This window comes from Phyllobates terribilis, unplaced genomic scaffold (assembly GCF_046119375.1).
Source record: "Phyllobates terribilis strain yellow unplaced genomic scaffold, ASM4611937v1 Scaffold_9__5_contigs__length_417890890, whole genome shotgun sequence".
NCBI classification, from domain to species: domain Eukaryota; kingdom Metazoa; phylum Chordata; class Amphibia; order Anura; family Dendrobatidae; genus Phyllobates; species Phyllobates terribilis.
This window is the reverse complement of record NW_027362769.1, coordinates 85,878,038-85,893,078: the sequence shown is the minus strand read 5'-3', so window position 1 is coordinate 85,893,078 and position 15,041 is coordinate 85,878,038. Positions and strand designations below refer to the sequence as shown.

The 15,041-nt window shown below is 45.1% G+C and overlaps 1 protein-coding gene across 2 annotated transcripts in view; it reads left to right on the top strand.

Annotated features, from left to right (window-relative positions):
* Positions 1 to 2,564: 2,564 nt before the first annotated feature.
* Positions 2,565 to 15,041, top strand: part of ACKR3 (atypical chemokine receptor 3) — a 33,794-nt gene continuing 21,317 nt past the window's right edge. Inside the window, exon 1 of one of the 2 annotated variants that reach the window (XM_073646700.1) lies at positions 2,565 to 2,700. The gene's annotated coding sequence lies outside the window, so the exon portion shown is untranslated. The remainder of the gene's footprint in view (positions 2,701 to 15,041) is intronic. The other variant, XM_073646701.1, reaches the window with a different exon arrangement.

Below are 15,041 nucleotides of genomic sequence, written 5' to 3'. Positions count from 1 at the left end.
TGGGGCGTGGCCTTACACTGTGTGAGAAGTATCTTGAGGCATCATATTGTGGGACACTATACTATGTGGGGGCAGCATACTTTGAAAGTGTACTGTGTGGGGGACTCTGTGGGCAACTTATGTTGATATTCATCATATGTGACACTGCAATCCAGCTTTTCCAAAACCTGATATTCCTTTGCCTCTGCTACTCACCCCTGATTTCTCCCGTTCTCCTGTGCATCCCCCCTACTCTGGAACTCTCTACCCCAACATATCAGACTCTCACCTACCGTGGAAACCTTCAAAAGGAACCTAAAGACCCACCTCTTGCGACAAGCCTACAACCTGCAGTAACCCTCGCTACACCATACCACTTCACGACCAGCTCTGCCCCCGTCTACTGTATCCTCACCCATCCCTTGTAGACTGTGAGCCCTTGCGGGCAGGGTCCTCACTCCTCCAGTACCAGTTGCTGACTTCTATTGTTTATGATTATTGTACTTGTTTTTATTATGTATACCTTTTTCACATGTAGAGCGCCATGGAATAAATGACTGGGCAATGTTAGGAGTCCTTTTTCTTGTATTTCAATGCTGAAAGGTAAAGATAGTCTGTGATGCTATATAAATTGACAAAAAAGAAATAAACACAAAAAATCCACCAAGTGTTCAGGTGAGGAGCGAGGAAGGAGCAAAATGCATATACATTATTGAATATTTACATATCAAAGTTAATACACAAGATCAATGTAAGTTAATTATAAAATTTCAGGTAACTGAAGGGAGAACTTGGGAAAGCGGATTGGTAAATCAGGACAATCTGGCAAAGGCTGCATCGCTGGAAGTTGCAAGAAAGCTTGGTGATGTACCAGGGTTCTTGTGAAGGTTGCTCTGGAAAGCGTAAAGGTATATTTGGGAAAGCTTGGGAATGATGAATCAGTTGAGGATTCGGGAAAGCTGGGGAAGGCTGCACTGTCAGGACTCTGTAAAGTTGGGTGGTGCACCTGGAAATGGTTGAATCAACAGAGGACTTTAAAGTTGGGTGGTGCACCTGGGAACGGTTATTTAATCAGAACTCTCTCAAAAGTTGGGTGATGGCTCTTGGAAAGCTGGGGCTGGCTGCAGGTCAGATAGCTTGGAGAGAAACCTGAGAAAATTGGGTATTACATCGGGGAAGGCTGCTTCAGTAGAGGAGGCGGTTGATGGTGGACCCTGAAATGCCAGAGGGTTGCTGGAATCCGACCACACATCGCTGAAAAGTTTACTATTGATAGGTCCCGTCCATCACCTCGTCTATTTCTCTGCTTGCAGTCATACAGTGAACTCCCCCGCCCTATAGCGGTGTTATTATCACATGTACATTTCGACAGAACACTTACAAATCAAAGGTCACACTGTCATAATGGCAGGAAAGCTCTGTATAATTGATACACAAGTTTAATGTAGGTTTATTATAAATTACTGAGGACTTGGGAAAGTTGGGTGGTGAATCAGAAAAAATCTGGGAGAGGCTGCATCAGTAAAGGACTAAGAAAAGGTGGAGGATTTACCTGGGAAAACTACAGTTAAAATAAAACAGGGGGGGGATGTACGTTGGCAAGCTGGGGGAGACTGCACGAGACTCTGAAAACTTAGATGTCCCTGGGAGAGGTAGCTTCAGCGGAGGACTCTGGAAAGCTGGGTGTTTGACCTAGGAAAGCTTCAGACGTCTGCATCAGTTAAGGACTTGGGAAACCTGGGGACCATTGATTCAGCTGAGAACTTGGGTAAAGTAGGTGGTGCACCTGGGAAAGCTGGCAAGTCTGTATCAGGCTCAGAAAAGCTGGGTATTGGACTTGGGAAAGCTATATAGATTCAACAAAACTGGGTAATGCATCTTGAAAATATGTGGAAGGCTGAACAAGATGCTGAAAAGTTGTGTGGTATATCTGGAAAAGCTGGGAGAGGTTGCTTCAGCTGAGAAGGAGGCATCAGTTAAGGACTCAGGAAAGCTGGGTGATGTACCTAGTAAAGGTTGCTTCACTGGAGAACTTTGGAAAGTTGGGTGATGTACCTTGCAAAGCTGGGGATGGCACACAAGCCGAGGACTCAGGAAAGCTGGGTAGTGGACTTGGGAAAGCTGGAGCAGCCTGCATCACTCGATGACCTGGAAAACTGGGGGGGAACGTTGATTCAGGGGAGAACTTGGAAAAGCTGGGAATTCTGCATTAGCAAAGGACTCTGGAAAGCTGGGGAAGGCTGCATCAACTCAGGAAAGCTGGGTGATACACAATGGAAAGCTACATAAGCACAAACAATCTGAAAAGTTTGGTGGTGTAAGTGGGAAAGCTGGGAGAGGTTGTTTCAGTAGAGGAGATTGGTGCTGGATGTAGGAAACACAAGTAAGACTTGCTGGCATCTGACCTGAATAATGTCATTATAGAAAAAAAATCCCTAAAACTTCCTCCCCTATAGAGTATCTGTAAGTTCTATCCGGGGGCAGCCCCGCGTGCCCTCTCCTGGAATCACTGCCCTCCGTGACTCCCCACATCTCCCGCAGACTGTCCTGGTCTCCAGTGACGTGCAGTGTGCCAGCCACTGCCCTGACCTCCCCCAGGAGAGCGCCCCCTAGCGGCGCACAGCCTCTATCTTATATATAGAGCTGGAACAAGCGGCGAACTCCAAACATTCAGAGCAGAGTGGTCGCTGCTGTACAGTGCATCCTCCAGGCCAGGAGCAGGTAAGAAAGGGGCCAGCACCGGGATGGGGCAGAGACTCCTCCCAGTAACCTGTCACTGCTCATCTCTCCTGCTGCTGCCGGCACCGGGGGCATTTAAACTTTAGTATTCATTTTTTTTATTTCCTATAATTTGTAATGGTAGAACATAGGATCCAATATCACCTCCCTGATCATTTTCAGACTGTGCAGTAGTAAATTATTTTTTCATTAAAGCTGTGGTTATTATTATTATTTATTATTATTATTCAGACTTTGCTCTGGTGCTTATCTGTCTGCAGCACGTGTTGTGAGCTTGTTATCTATATCTGTACACTTGTCACTGTCCTGCCAGTCCTCTATAAGTAAATAGAAGTATGTATTTCATAGTATAGTACAAACCTACATATATTTGCTGCATTTTTTATTGCAGAGTTATTTTTATCCCCTTTACGCCTGAAATATACACTTTTTTACCTTTTACCTGTTGTAGGATTTTACCTTTTGCTTATGATTAGTGATCATTACTACTAACCTGCCTATGACTCTGATGATCCAGACTGCTGACACCGCGCTCTCCTCTACTTTGTGTGCATGACCCATGGTTAACTTCTATCACCCTGTGGCCATTTGTTGGCCATTGTGAGCCCCACTCTGCTCTGTGAAGCGCTTTTTACCTTTGTACTCCCAGCTTGAACTTTGGAATTCTTTTAGTAAATTGGATAAATATAATAGGATAACAATAATGGACACAAATCAGACTCCCCAGACGGCCCTGTAACCTCTTCTGTCTGTGTACACCCTTTTATAAGAAAAAATAGAAATGCACTAAAACAATCCCCTGCTCTTTGTTTTAAGTCCTCTCCTCCTCATAAACTGCAGGTCCCTATTCCTTTGACTTGTTTTCACACTTTGTTGTGGTGTAAATTGGCTTTACATTAACAGTAAAACAGTAATTGTTGCATACAATGTATTTTTTTTTTTTATTCTGTGATGTGTAAAATTGCACATCATTTACATGTAGAGCAAAAGCTCCTTGATCATGGCTACTGATACATAATCCTTGTATCCATGTTTCTTCAGATGCTGTCACTTTCATGGTCACTTAGTGGTCTTGGGTTCTTCTATGTGCACCTAATGGAGCATGTGCTCCCTTCCTGCCTAGAGGATTGGAGTGATGCTTAAAACTTTTACCAATGCAGTCTAGGTCATTTAAGTGTGTGTGTATTAGGAGATCATGTTAGCACCAGAAAATAATGTGCATCACCCACTATATATTTCTATCATATTGGGGGTGGTGTGAAGATAGAATATGAAAATGTTTTATTTATTCTTTTCATACATTTTCTAGTAAGATTTTTTTTTTTTTTTTTTTTTTTTGCATGAAGTGTCTGGGGATAAGTATGCAGAAAAGACTTGTGTAGACACTTCCAAAACTTGGAAAGTGGTACACTTCGTTTACTAAAAAAGTTGTAAAACTTTTATTTTGGAATTTCAAAGTTACTAAACGGTTTTTATTGGAAGTGCATAAAGATGTAGATTGATGACATTTCCCAAAGCTGACTCCTTTTAGAAACATGCCCTGCTTTGTGTTCAAATACCTGAACCAACTGTTGGCTAAGGCTGTGTTCACATGTCCGGTAATCATCCATTAGAATGGATCCTGCAGCAATCTGTTGTTAAAAAGTTGTGAAGACTCAACTTTTTTGATTGTCTAAAACTAACTGATTTTAACTGGATACGTTTTTTTTAATATTGTAGTGTATGGAAAACTGATCCATTGAATAGCCATCTATTTTTCTTTTATTTGAAAAGGATCCATTTCTTGTTTACTGGATCATTTTCAAATGGAAGAAAACTTATGGATGTTTGGTTTTCCATAGACATCAATATTAAAAAAAACACCAAAAAACGGAAGTTGATTTTTTTATTTTTTATTTTATTTGTATTAGATGGACAAAGTTGTCTGCACAACTTTTTGTAAATTTATTGCTGCTGGATCAGTTGTAAAGCATAAGTACTGGATATGTGAACGTAACCTAAATCCAGGACTTCTAAGTGTGCGAGTCACCGTATACATTGGTGTGTCGTAGTTGGAGCAAACATAGTAGGGTTAGTTTTATGACTTGCTTGGATTTTACTTTTCTGAACCCAATTTACACTGTGGTCTTGGTTACCTTAGCAATGAAAGAGTTAAAGGGAGAAGAGTAAATGAGTTGTCTGTTTCCTAAACATTTGCACAGATAATTGAGGGAGCAGTGAAAGAGTTAAGGGAGAAGGATAAATCTATTGTCTGAGTGCTCCTAAACATTTGCACAGGTAATGGAGGGAGTGATGTGCTTCTGTCATACTTCAGAGCAGGGATCTCTTGTTATTTAATTCCAGAAAGAAAAGTGGGCCAACAGCGTGCTTGACTTGGAATGTAAGGAAGGCTTGTTTAACGAAGGTGCTGACAAGACAACCTGCAAGTGCTTTGGCAAGTAGGAAGATTTCCATTGCTTTGAGATTACGAACACATCTGAAATCATCTATATTGTGCTGATGTGAATTTTCCAGGTAGACAATTAGGTGACCTGAAATAACCAGATTTGGATGAAATATTAAAAGAATCCACAATTGAGAATGATGCCAGGTCCAGGAACAGCTCATGTTGTCCCATAACCAGGTATCATTAGTAGCTAAAGACCTCTTATCCTTGAGTTCTCAGCACCATGAGATAATTATTGGGTCATATTGTCAGTGCATTGGGAAAAAAATTAGAGGAAGTAAGGAAAATAAAATACTGCCCTTTGAACACTAATTTGCAAACTAAAGTATTTGGGGAAGAGGTTTTGATTGTATGTATGTGTATGTGTATATATATATATATTTATTTATTTTATAATTTGGGAGTGCACTGTATTAATAGATGCCAGTTCACCAGTTAGAGGGATGACTACGGTCTTGCATCTGTTATATCAAACATATTGGAGCCACCCTATTATTTTTGGCTTTATGATTCACACATAGTGCAGAATATATATTATTGGTCAGAGGACCATCGATTTTTGAATAGTCGCTCACTGCACCTTGTTAAATCAAATGTTTAAATAATTCAATAGGAAAAGACAATGTATCCTAAAAATATCATCCCCGAAGTTCCACTAGGAAGCTTCATGGACTGTGTAAGCCTGTGGTGAATATGCAGTCAATGAGAATCTTCAGGTCATCCTGACAAGACCAATTTCTAACTTCAAGAGAGCACAAAGAATTATGAGAAATGAGAAAGGAGATGGGAGTTTGTCTTTTAAAATTCTGAAATAAAATAACAGGAAAGAGGAATGTGAAAGGGAAGAGGCAGGAATCTAAGCTGATGAAAAAAGGGAAAGAAATGAGAGGGAGTGAGAGAGGGAGACAGCAGGGGACACGACACAGAATAGCTGCTGGGTTTCTATGAGGTGGATGGAATAAAGAGCTCTCCAGGGTGCCTTATTACCCCAGTTTCGGGGAGGATCATTTCTAAAGGGCATTTTCTGACATTTCAGAAGGAGCCAGCTCAGTGGAAGTGAGATTAAGAGAGGGATTGGAACTGAGTCAGGGAAATACAGGAACATTATCACGGTAGAAATTTAGTTACTATTTCTTTTTGTTCTCTCTGTGTAAACAAATGGAATTTATAGTTTTATATATTTTTTTACTTCTGTTTATATCCAGTGGCGTAACTAGAGTCTGATGTGCCCCGATGCAAAATTTGTATCTGGGTCCCCATCTTCATGTTGGTCAGATGTATGGGCCCTTGTAGCATTCTAGATGCTATAAAGACATGCGTGTTTGCCCTCCATGTAATAATGTCCCCCATCCTGAACCCTTACAGTAATAATACCCCTCCCCGGTATAATGTCCCCCATCCTGAACCCTTACAGTAATAATACCCCTTCCTGGTATAATGTCCCCCATCCTGAACCCTTACAGTAATAATACCCCTTCCTGGTATAATGTCCCCCATCCTGAACCCTTACAGTAATAATACCCCTTCCTGGTATAATGTCCCCCATCCTGAACCCTTCCAGTAATAATACCCTTTCCTGGTATAATGTCCCCCATCCTGAACCCTTCCAGTAATAATACCCCTTCTGGTATAATCAGTAATAATACCCCTTCTGGTATAATGCCCCCCATCCTGGTATAACGACCCCTAACCTGGGCCACTTCTGTTCATCTCCAGCACACTATTATTTTTAGTGTCCTCCTCTATATCCAGTGCAGAATCTGGCAGCTGACTTTGGTGTGCCGGCACAGGCAACGCATGATGTCAATGGAAGCAAGTGTATTGCAATGCAGGGAGCCGGCGGGTTTCTACGCCACAATACATTTCAACTGAATGTACATCCAAGGACCAACCTCCAGATGAAATTGGTGCTGGTGTCAGTGCACCCCCCTCCTTCACAGGCCTGTTCGCTATTACACCTTTTGTGACCGCGATCATTACGCCCCTGTTCATAACTGTTGATATAACTAATAATGTCCCTAGATGTGAGATTTTTCCATGGTTCTGTTTTCTATTAGAGCCTACATAGCCATTTCATCCTTGTAAAGGATTGTCGCTGGGAATTCATGGTGTAAAGTCACAAATGCAAAAAAATAATTAAAATTGACAAGGACACTCTGGCAAAATCTATCAGATCAAAATCACAAATAAACATAGATGAAGAATTGTTTGACAGCGCTCCTGGCAACCTGCTCTCTTCCACCTTGTCTGACACTTGGTTGCTAGGAATACTCTGCCCAACAACCAGCCTTTGCAGTGGTGATGCTCCGCAGCATTTGCCTAGCAACTGATCCGCCCCTGTCCATTCCTGCCTCCTGTTCATGCACATTAAAGAATAGGCTTGTTTGGCCGAATATCTGGTGTATGGAGGCCTTCTTACCTTTTCCTGGAAGATAGAATAGAGTAGGATCAGGCACGCTGAAATTCAACACTTGATCCTTTTAGCTTCAGGGAATATAACCTGCCACCGGAGGTCTCTGGCAACAATTTACCACCCACTCCCCATTGAGAATATATGCGCACTCAGTACTTGTGCATGGGGAGGAATAGTTCCTTGTCTGGCAGCTGCCTAAAGCCAGCCATATACATTAGATGGCTGTCAGCTGAACGATGCTCCTGCCGATCATTAGGCCGACAGCCATCTCAGCCGATACTCCCATACACCAGACCACTTGTTTGGCCGAGCGCTCCTGTGTTCTCTGAGAAAGCTGCGGACTGACACGTTAGCCAGCGGCTTATCTCCGGGAGAACAATGGGTCAGCAATCTGAAATTGGACTTGTCCAATTTACATCTCTCCCGATGGTCAGTCGGCCGGGGCCTCCATACACATTAGACAGTGGCTGAACCTGTCGGCATCGGTACGTTCAGCTGACATTAGGGGGCCATAAGCTGTATGTATGGGCATCTTTATCACTTGCCTGAAAAAAATGAAAGATGAGGTTTGGCAGAACATAAAATGTACCTTTTGTCCCTTACTCCTACTGAATTTGGGCCAATGATGACCTCTTTAGTAGTGGGTGTTCCAAACACAGAAGTGGATGAGATGAAGACGAGTAATATTAAATCTTCATATTATTGATCTAAAATGTGATCCCCCTAGAGTAGACAATGAGACTTGCTTAAAAGATGTTTTATAGAGTTGGCATTGATGTTTTTGCCATATTTTTGACTGTTTATATGCATTAAACCATGTCACGCATTTTGTTTTTCAATTAAAGAGTTACTCAGGTTGGGATTTGTCTTTTTATATTTGTAAGGCACTTCAATAGCATGCAGATTGTTGGGGGACGGGGTCTCAGGATCCAGAATTAAAGAGTTACTCAGGTTGGGATTTGTCTTTTTATATTTGTAAGGCACTTCAATAGCATGCAGATTGTTGGGGGACGGGGTCTCAGGATCCAGACTCAATAGACCCCTGAAAAGCACACAGCTGCATAGCCCTAGTCTTTCTACTGAATTTGTCCTCTGATCTGTGTGTGTGTACAGGCAGAAGCTATGTGCTCCTGTTTGTTGAGGTGCACAATTTTGTGGTATCGATTGATTTATCGGTGAGAGTTTCTGGACCCTGACCCTCTCCTATTTGTAGGCAATTAAATTGCCTGCCCCCACCCGCTCTAAAAAAAAAACCCTTTAAACTTTAGCCACTCTGTGCTATAATCGAAACTATTTTCTAATCTACTTTAATTAAAAATTCCCTATGCTTCCCTCACTATACAAACTGCTTTTCTATTTTTTTTCCTACTTCCTTTTTGAAGACTTTGAATATCCCAACATGCACTGGGATTCTCAAACAAGGCATCATTAGGGGGCAGAGTCTGTGGTCACTCCTTGAAATGAAGTGTCATCAGTGACTTTTGTTTCAGGGACTGGGCTAGTACCTGCATGATGTGCACAATGACAGTGCACCCTCTCACCAGCTTAGATCAGCAGTAATGAAAGAGCAACAGAGCGTACTGTCAGTGCATATTTTCAGAATACCTGGCATAATTTTCGGTGTGGTGCTGGTCTCTGCACGCCAGGTATTGACAGTGCGCTCTGTTGCCGACTTGTTACTACTGATTTGAGCAGGCGAGAGAGCGTGCTGTCTTTGTCCACATTGCATAGGGACTAGCTCAGCACTTGAAATGAAAGTCACTGATGATTATGGCACTAAATAGATAGGGATTTAAGATGAAAATTAATTTGTATTCCAGACCACCCCTTTAAGCAATGTTTGTTCTCTAATCTACTATTCTTACTCCTGACTCTTTGTCAAATTCAGGACTTTGGCCTTGATATTACAAGAGGGAAAACATACCACCTGTTTCTGCACAAAGAAATTTAAAACCCACTCAGCCAAAATAGTCAGTGTTCCCTACTGTGATAAATTCCCATGATCCATTGTGCTGCCCAGGAAGTCTATAATCTGACAATACACTAACCTTCGCTTAATCTAATTTGGCTAAACCTGTTTATCTGGACCTCTTTTGAAGGTAAATTACACAATTTGATCATACCTACCTCAGATCAGATTTCTATTGTCCCCAAACCAATCATAATCCTGACCTCGTTGTCCTGACATACAGGGAGTTAAGTTACAAGAGAAGCTGGAAACCCCACTGCAAATCCTTATTGTCAGTGCAGGCACATGTGAGGAACTGATTATGACTGGGAGTTCCTCAGTTTACCATTGGTTTGTCTGCAGATCTTTGTTTTTTTTTTTCTGTAAGAATTAGAATAGAAATCTGGCACCTAAACCTAATGCCATGGATAAGATGTTCGATCTTTGACTTTTAAAATGGAATAGCCATATAATGTTGACATAATTAAAGATTGTGTGTTTTAGATCTGACGAGTGCTATCCATGGTTTTTTTGAATAGCACTTGTTCCCATGTTCTATGGATCTGTGCATATACAGTACAGACCAAAAGTTTGGACACACCTTCTCATTTAAAGATTTTTCTGTATTTTCATGACTTTGAAAATTGTACATTCACACTGAAGGCATCAAAACTATGAATTAACACATGTGGAATTATATACTTAACAAAAAAGTGTGAAACAACTGAAAATATGTCTTATATTCTAGGCTCTTCAAAGTAGCCACCTTTTGCTTTGATGACTGCTTTGCACACTCTTGGCATTCTCTTGATGAGCTTCAAGAGGTAGTCACCGGAAATGGTTTTCACTTCACAGGTGTGCCCTGTCAGGTATAATAAGTGGGATTTCTTGCCTTATAAATGGGGTTGGGACCGTCAGTTGTGTTGTGCAGAAGTCAGGTGGATACACAGCTGATAGTCCTACTGAATAGACTGTTAGAATTTGTATTATGGCAAGAAAAAAGCAGCTAAGTAAAGAAAAACGAGTGGCCATCATTACTTTAAGAAATGAAGGTCAGTCAGTCCGAAAAATTGGGCAAACTTTGAATATGTCCCCAAGTGCAGTTGCAAAAACCATCAAGTGCTGCAAAGAAACTGGCTCACATGAGGACCGCCCCAGGAAAGTAAGACCAAGAGTCACCTCTGCTTCTGAGGATAAGTTTATCCGAATCACTAGCCTCAGAAATCGCAGGTTAACAGAAGCTCAGATTAGAGACCAGGTCAATGCCACACAGAGTTCTAGCAGCAGACACATCTCTACAACAACTGTTAAGAGGAGACTTTGTGCAGCAGGCCTTCATGGTAAAATAGCTGCTAGGAAACCACTGCTAAGGACAGGCAACAAGCAGAAGAGACTTGTTTGAGCTAAAGAACACAAGGAATGGACATTAGACCAGTGGAAATCTGTGCTTTGGTCTGATGAGTCCAAATTTGAGATCTTTGGTTCCAATCACCGTGTCTTTGTGCGACGCAGAAAACGTGAACGGATGGACTCTACATGCCTGGTTCCCACTGTGAAGCATGGAGGAGGAGGTGTGATGGTATGGGGGTGCTTTGCTGGTGACACTGTTGCGGATTTATTCAAAATTGAAGGCATACTGAACCAGCATGGCTACCACAGCATCTTGCAGCGGCATGCTATTCCATCCGGTTTGCGTTTAGTTGGACCATCATTTATTTTTCAATAGGACAATGACCCCAAACACACCTCCAGGCTGTGTAAGGGCTATTTGACCAAGAAGGAGAGTGATGGGGTGCTATGCCAGATGACCTGGCCTCCACAGTCACCAGACCTGAACCCAATCGAGATGGCTTGGGGTGAGCTGGACTGCAGAGTGAAGGCAAAAGGGCCAACAAGTGCTACGCATCTCTGGGAACTCCTTCAAGATTGTTGGAAGACCATTTCTGGTGACTACCTCTTGAAGCTCATCAAGAGAATGCCAAGAATGTGCAAAGCAGTCATCAAAGCAAAAGGTGGCTACTTTGAAGAACCTAGAATATAAGACATATTTTCAGTTGTTTCACACTTTTTTGTTAAGTATATAATTCCACATGTGTTAATTCATAGTTTTGATGCCTTCAGTGTGAATGTACAATTTTTCCCCTTCTCCCATGACAGCACCACCTGAGAGAGGGTATCCGCCCACCAAGGACAGGAACCTACTGAATAAAAAGGCGGTACCTCTCCTCTGCATCAGTTTTTGGTTCCTGTCCCTGATGGGAGCCTCACCAGGTGGTACCTCACGTACCTGGATTATGGACGGTGCGGCCTGGAGGCCGTGGAAGCAGCAGATGGTCCCTGTTCCCAGCCCGTCTGGCTGCTGCCCGGGTCTGCGTGTGGGGAGGAGGTGCTGTTTTCCTTTGGATGCCTCCCCGCGTGCGCCGGGGCCTGCGGCCGGGTCTGCGCCTCGCAAAGATGAACTGAGCGCGCCAGCCGGCAGGTCTTCCGGGCTGCGCACGTGGGGGTCGCGTCGCACCCTGTGACGGAGCGCGCCGGAAGTCCGGGCTGCGCACGCGCGGGGTGCTGACGCGCCCTATCACGGAGTGCGCCGGAAACCGGGTCTGCGCATGCGCGGGTGGGAAGCTGTCATCCCGCTGCAAGCGCGCCGGGTGCCGCTGGGCTGCGCACGCGCAGAGGCAGGTGGATCTGCGGGTAGCGCGCCAGCTGGCTAAAATTAAAAAAAAAAAAAAAAAAAAAAAAAGAAAAAGAGAGATGAGCACGCTGCCGGAAGGGGAGGAGCCTAAAGGAGGTGGAGCCCTACTGCTTTTAAGGATGGGGAGCAATCAGGATGGCGGTGTCTGCATCCCCGCCATGATGAATGAGGAACCGCAGTCACCTGGGCAGCAGCTGTCACCGCCACAGGAAGTACAGCAGCAGCCACAGCCATCAAAGCAGCGCAAGCAGCTCAAACAAATGGAACGGGAATCTTCCCATCGACAAAGTCACAGCAGTGAGGGGCGTACGAGTTCCGGCAAGACTGGTCAGAAAAGACTTCGTCAGTCCGCCTCCACCAGATGGGAGCCCTCATGTGAACGGCAACCACCGCCTCCGGTACCCTAGTCTGAACGGCAGTGTGGTGAGTGATCTTCGTGAAAGTCTCACCTTGAATAATGTGCTCTTCTCTCTCTCTCTCTCTCTCTCTCTCTCTCTCTCTCTCTCTCTCTCTCTCTCTCTCTCTCTCTCTCTCTCTCTCTCTCTCTCTCTCTCTCTCTCTCTCTCTCTCTCTCTCTCTCTCTCTCTCTCTTTTCCTCCTTCTTCTCCTTTTATTTCTTGGGGCAGAAGGCGAAGAAGTGTAGTGCTAAAAATAAAAACAGGGAGTGTGCTTTATGCAAAATCGGTCTTCCCACCTCCTATGCCAAAAACCTATGCTCAGACTGTATTCAGAAAACCATTGCAGAGGAGTCCCCCAGGTTTTCTTTAGAATTAAAGGATCTAATCCAGACAGAGGTCAGAGAGTCTTTAAGAGGCTTAACCTCACTCAAAAAGAAGAAGCGAAAACTAGTTTCTTCAGAATCAGTGGAGTCCCGTTTTACGAGAGAACTGCCTTCCTCCTCTAATCACTCCTCATCGTCATCGGAGTCTTCGGATGATAATGGGGGGGGCAGACCTTGTTTTTCGGTTGATAATACTGAGAGACTAGTTAAAGCCGTCAGAGGGACTATGGGTATTACCGATACCAAAGTGCCCAGAACAGTCCAGGATGTTATGTTCGGGGGCTTAGACCAAAGGAGGAGACGCTCATTCCCGGTCAATGACAGGATTAAATCTCTGATAGAAAGGGAATGGAAGAAACCGGAGAGGAAGGGTCAGCTGCCGTCATCCTCCAAGCGGAGGTACCCCTTTGAGGATGAGGATGCGGCTAAATGGGACAAAACCCCTAAGATTGACGTGGCCATTTCAAAATCTTCAAAAAAATCCTCTCTGCCCTTTGAGGATTTAGGAGCCTTAAAAGACCCGCTGGATAAAAAAGCGGAGTCCTTCCTTAAGCAAACCTGGGAGTCGTCAGCAGGGGCCCTTAAACCGGCAGTAGCAGCGACCTGCACTGCTAGATCTATGATGATCTGGCTTCAACAATTGGAAGACCAGATCAGGGGGAATGTGTCCAGGGAGAAAATTCTATCAGACCTTCCTCTTGTGCAGGGAGCGGCTGCATTCCTGGCAGATGCATCGGCAGATTCAGTTAGGCTGGCTGCCCGGTCTGCAAAACTCTCTAATGCAGCCCGTAGGGCGCTATGGCTCAAGAGCTGGCCAGGAGATGTGCAGTCAAAGTCTAAACTGTGCTCAATCCCTTGTGAGGGGGACTTCTTGTTCGGCAAAGGTCTAGATGACATCCTAGATAAAGCCGCAGACAAAAAACATGGATTTCCCACGGTGTCTGGTTCCCGATTTAACAGTTCCTTTCGGAAGAGAAAATACAGCCGCAGTAAAGCTCCCAGAGACTGTAACGGGTCCGGGAGGCGGAACCTCTGAGCTACTATACAAGGGGGCGGCCCTTGTAAGGGAGCGGGTGGCAGTCTCTGGGTGAACGGACAGGGAGTTACGGCAAGTGATCAGGGCAGTCTCTGGGTAAGGGGTAGGTACGACCTGTGATGGCAGAGCCTCCGGGTAGGCTAGCAGGCAGATGGTAGATGTGTGCTCCCAGGTGAGCAAGCGAGAGTCTCTGGAATAGCAGGTGGTCACGGCACGTGACGGCGGAACCTCCGGGCTGGCAGGCAGGTAGGTAACGGAGAAGCGCTCCCAGGTGAGCGGGCAAGAGTCACTGGAATAGCTGGTGGTCACCGCACGTGACAACGGGACCTCCGGGCTGGCAAGCAGGCAGGTAACGGAGATGCGCTCCCAGGTGAGCGGGCAGGAGTCTCTGAGATAGCTGGTGGTCACAGCACGTGACAACGGAGCCTCCGGGCTGGCAAGCAGGCAGATAACGGAGAAGCGCTCCCAGGTGAGCGGGCAAGCTGGTCCATAGACAGACTGACCGGAGTAGTAAGGCAGACCGTCGGACCTCAGGCAAGCAGGCAGGTAGCTGATATGCGCTCCCAGGTGAGCGGGCAGGCTGGTCCTTTAGACAGACTGACAGGAGTAGTAAGGCAGACCGTCGGACCTCAGACTGGCAGACAGGTAACAAGTATTCAGGCAGGAATCAGGCAGGTAACTGGCAGGTAACTAGCAGGAAACTGGCAGGTAACTGGCAACGGGACCTGAGGGCTGAAGCACAGGTGAGACACAGGTGCAAACAACATTGCTCGGGCACCTCCATTTTGGAGGAGGTGCCTTATATATGATGAAGTCCTCCGGCCATTGGCCGGGGACTCTTTAGGGCGGCGCGCGCGGCCCCTTTAAGAGGAGGGGAGCGCGCGCGCGCGCGCCCTAAGCACAGGGGCCGGGAAGGAGCGCGCGCTGAGAGCAGAGCAGGAGGAGGACGCCGGGACGGAGCGCGCGCTGACAGCAGAGCGGGGAGAAGATGCCGGGCACGGAGCAGA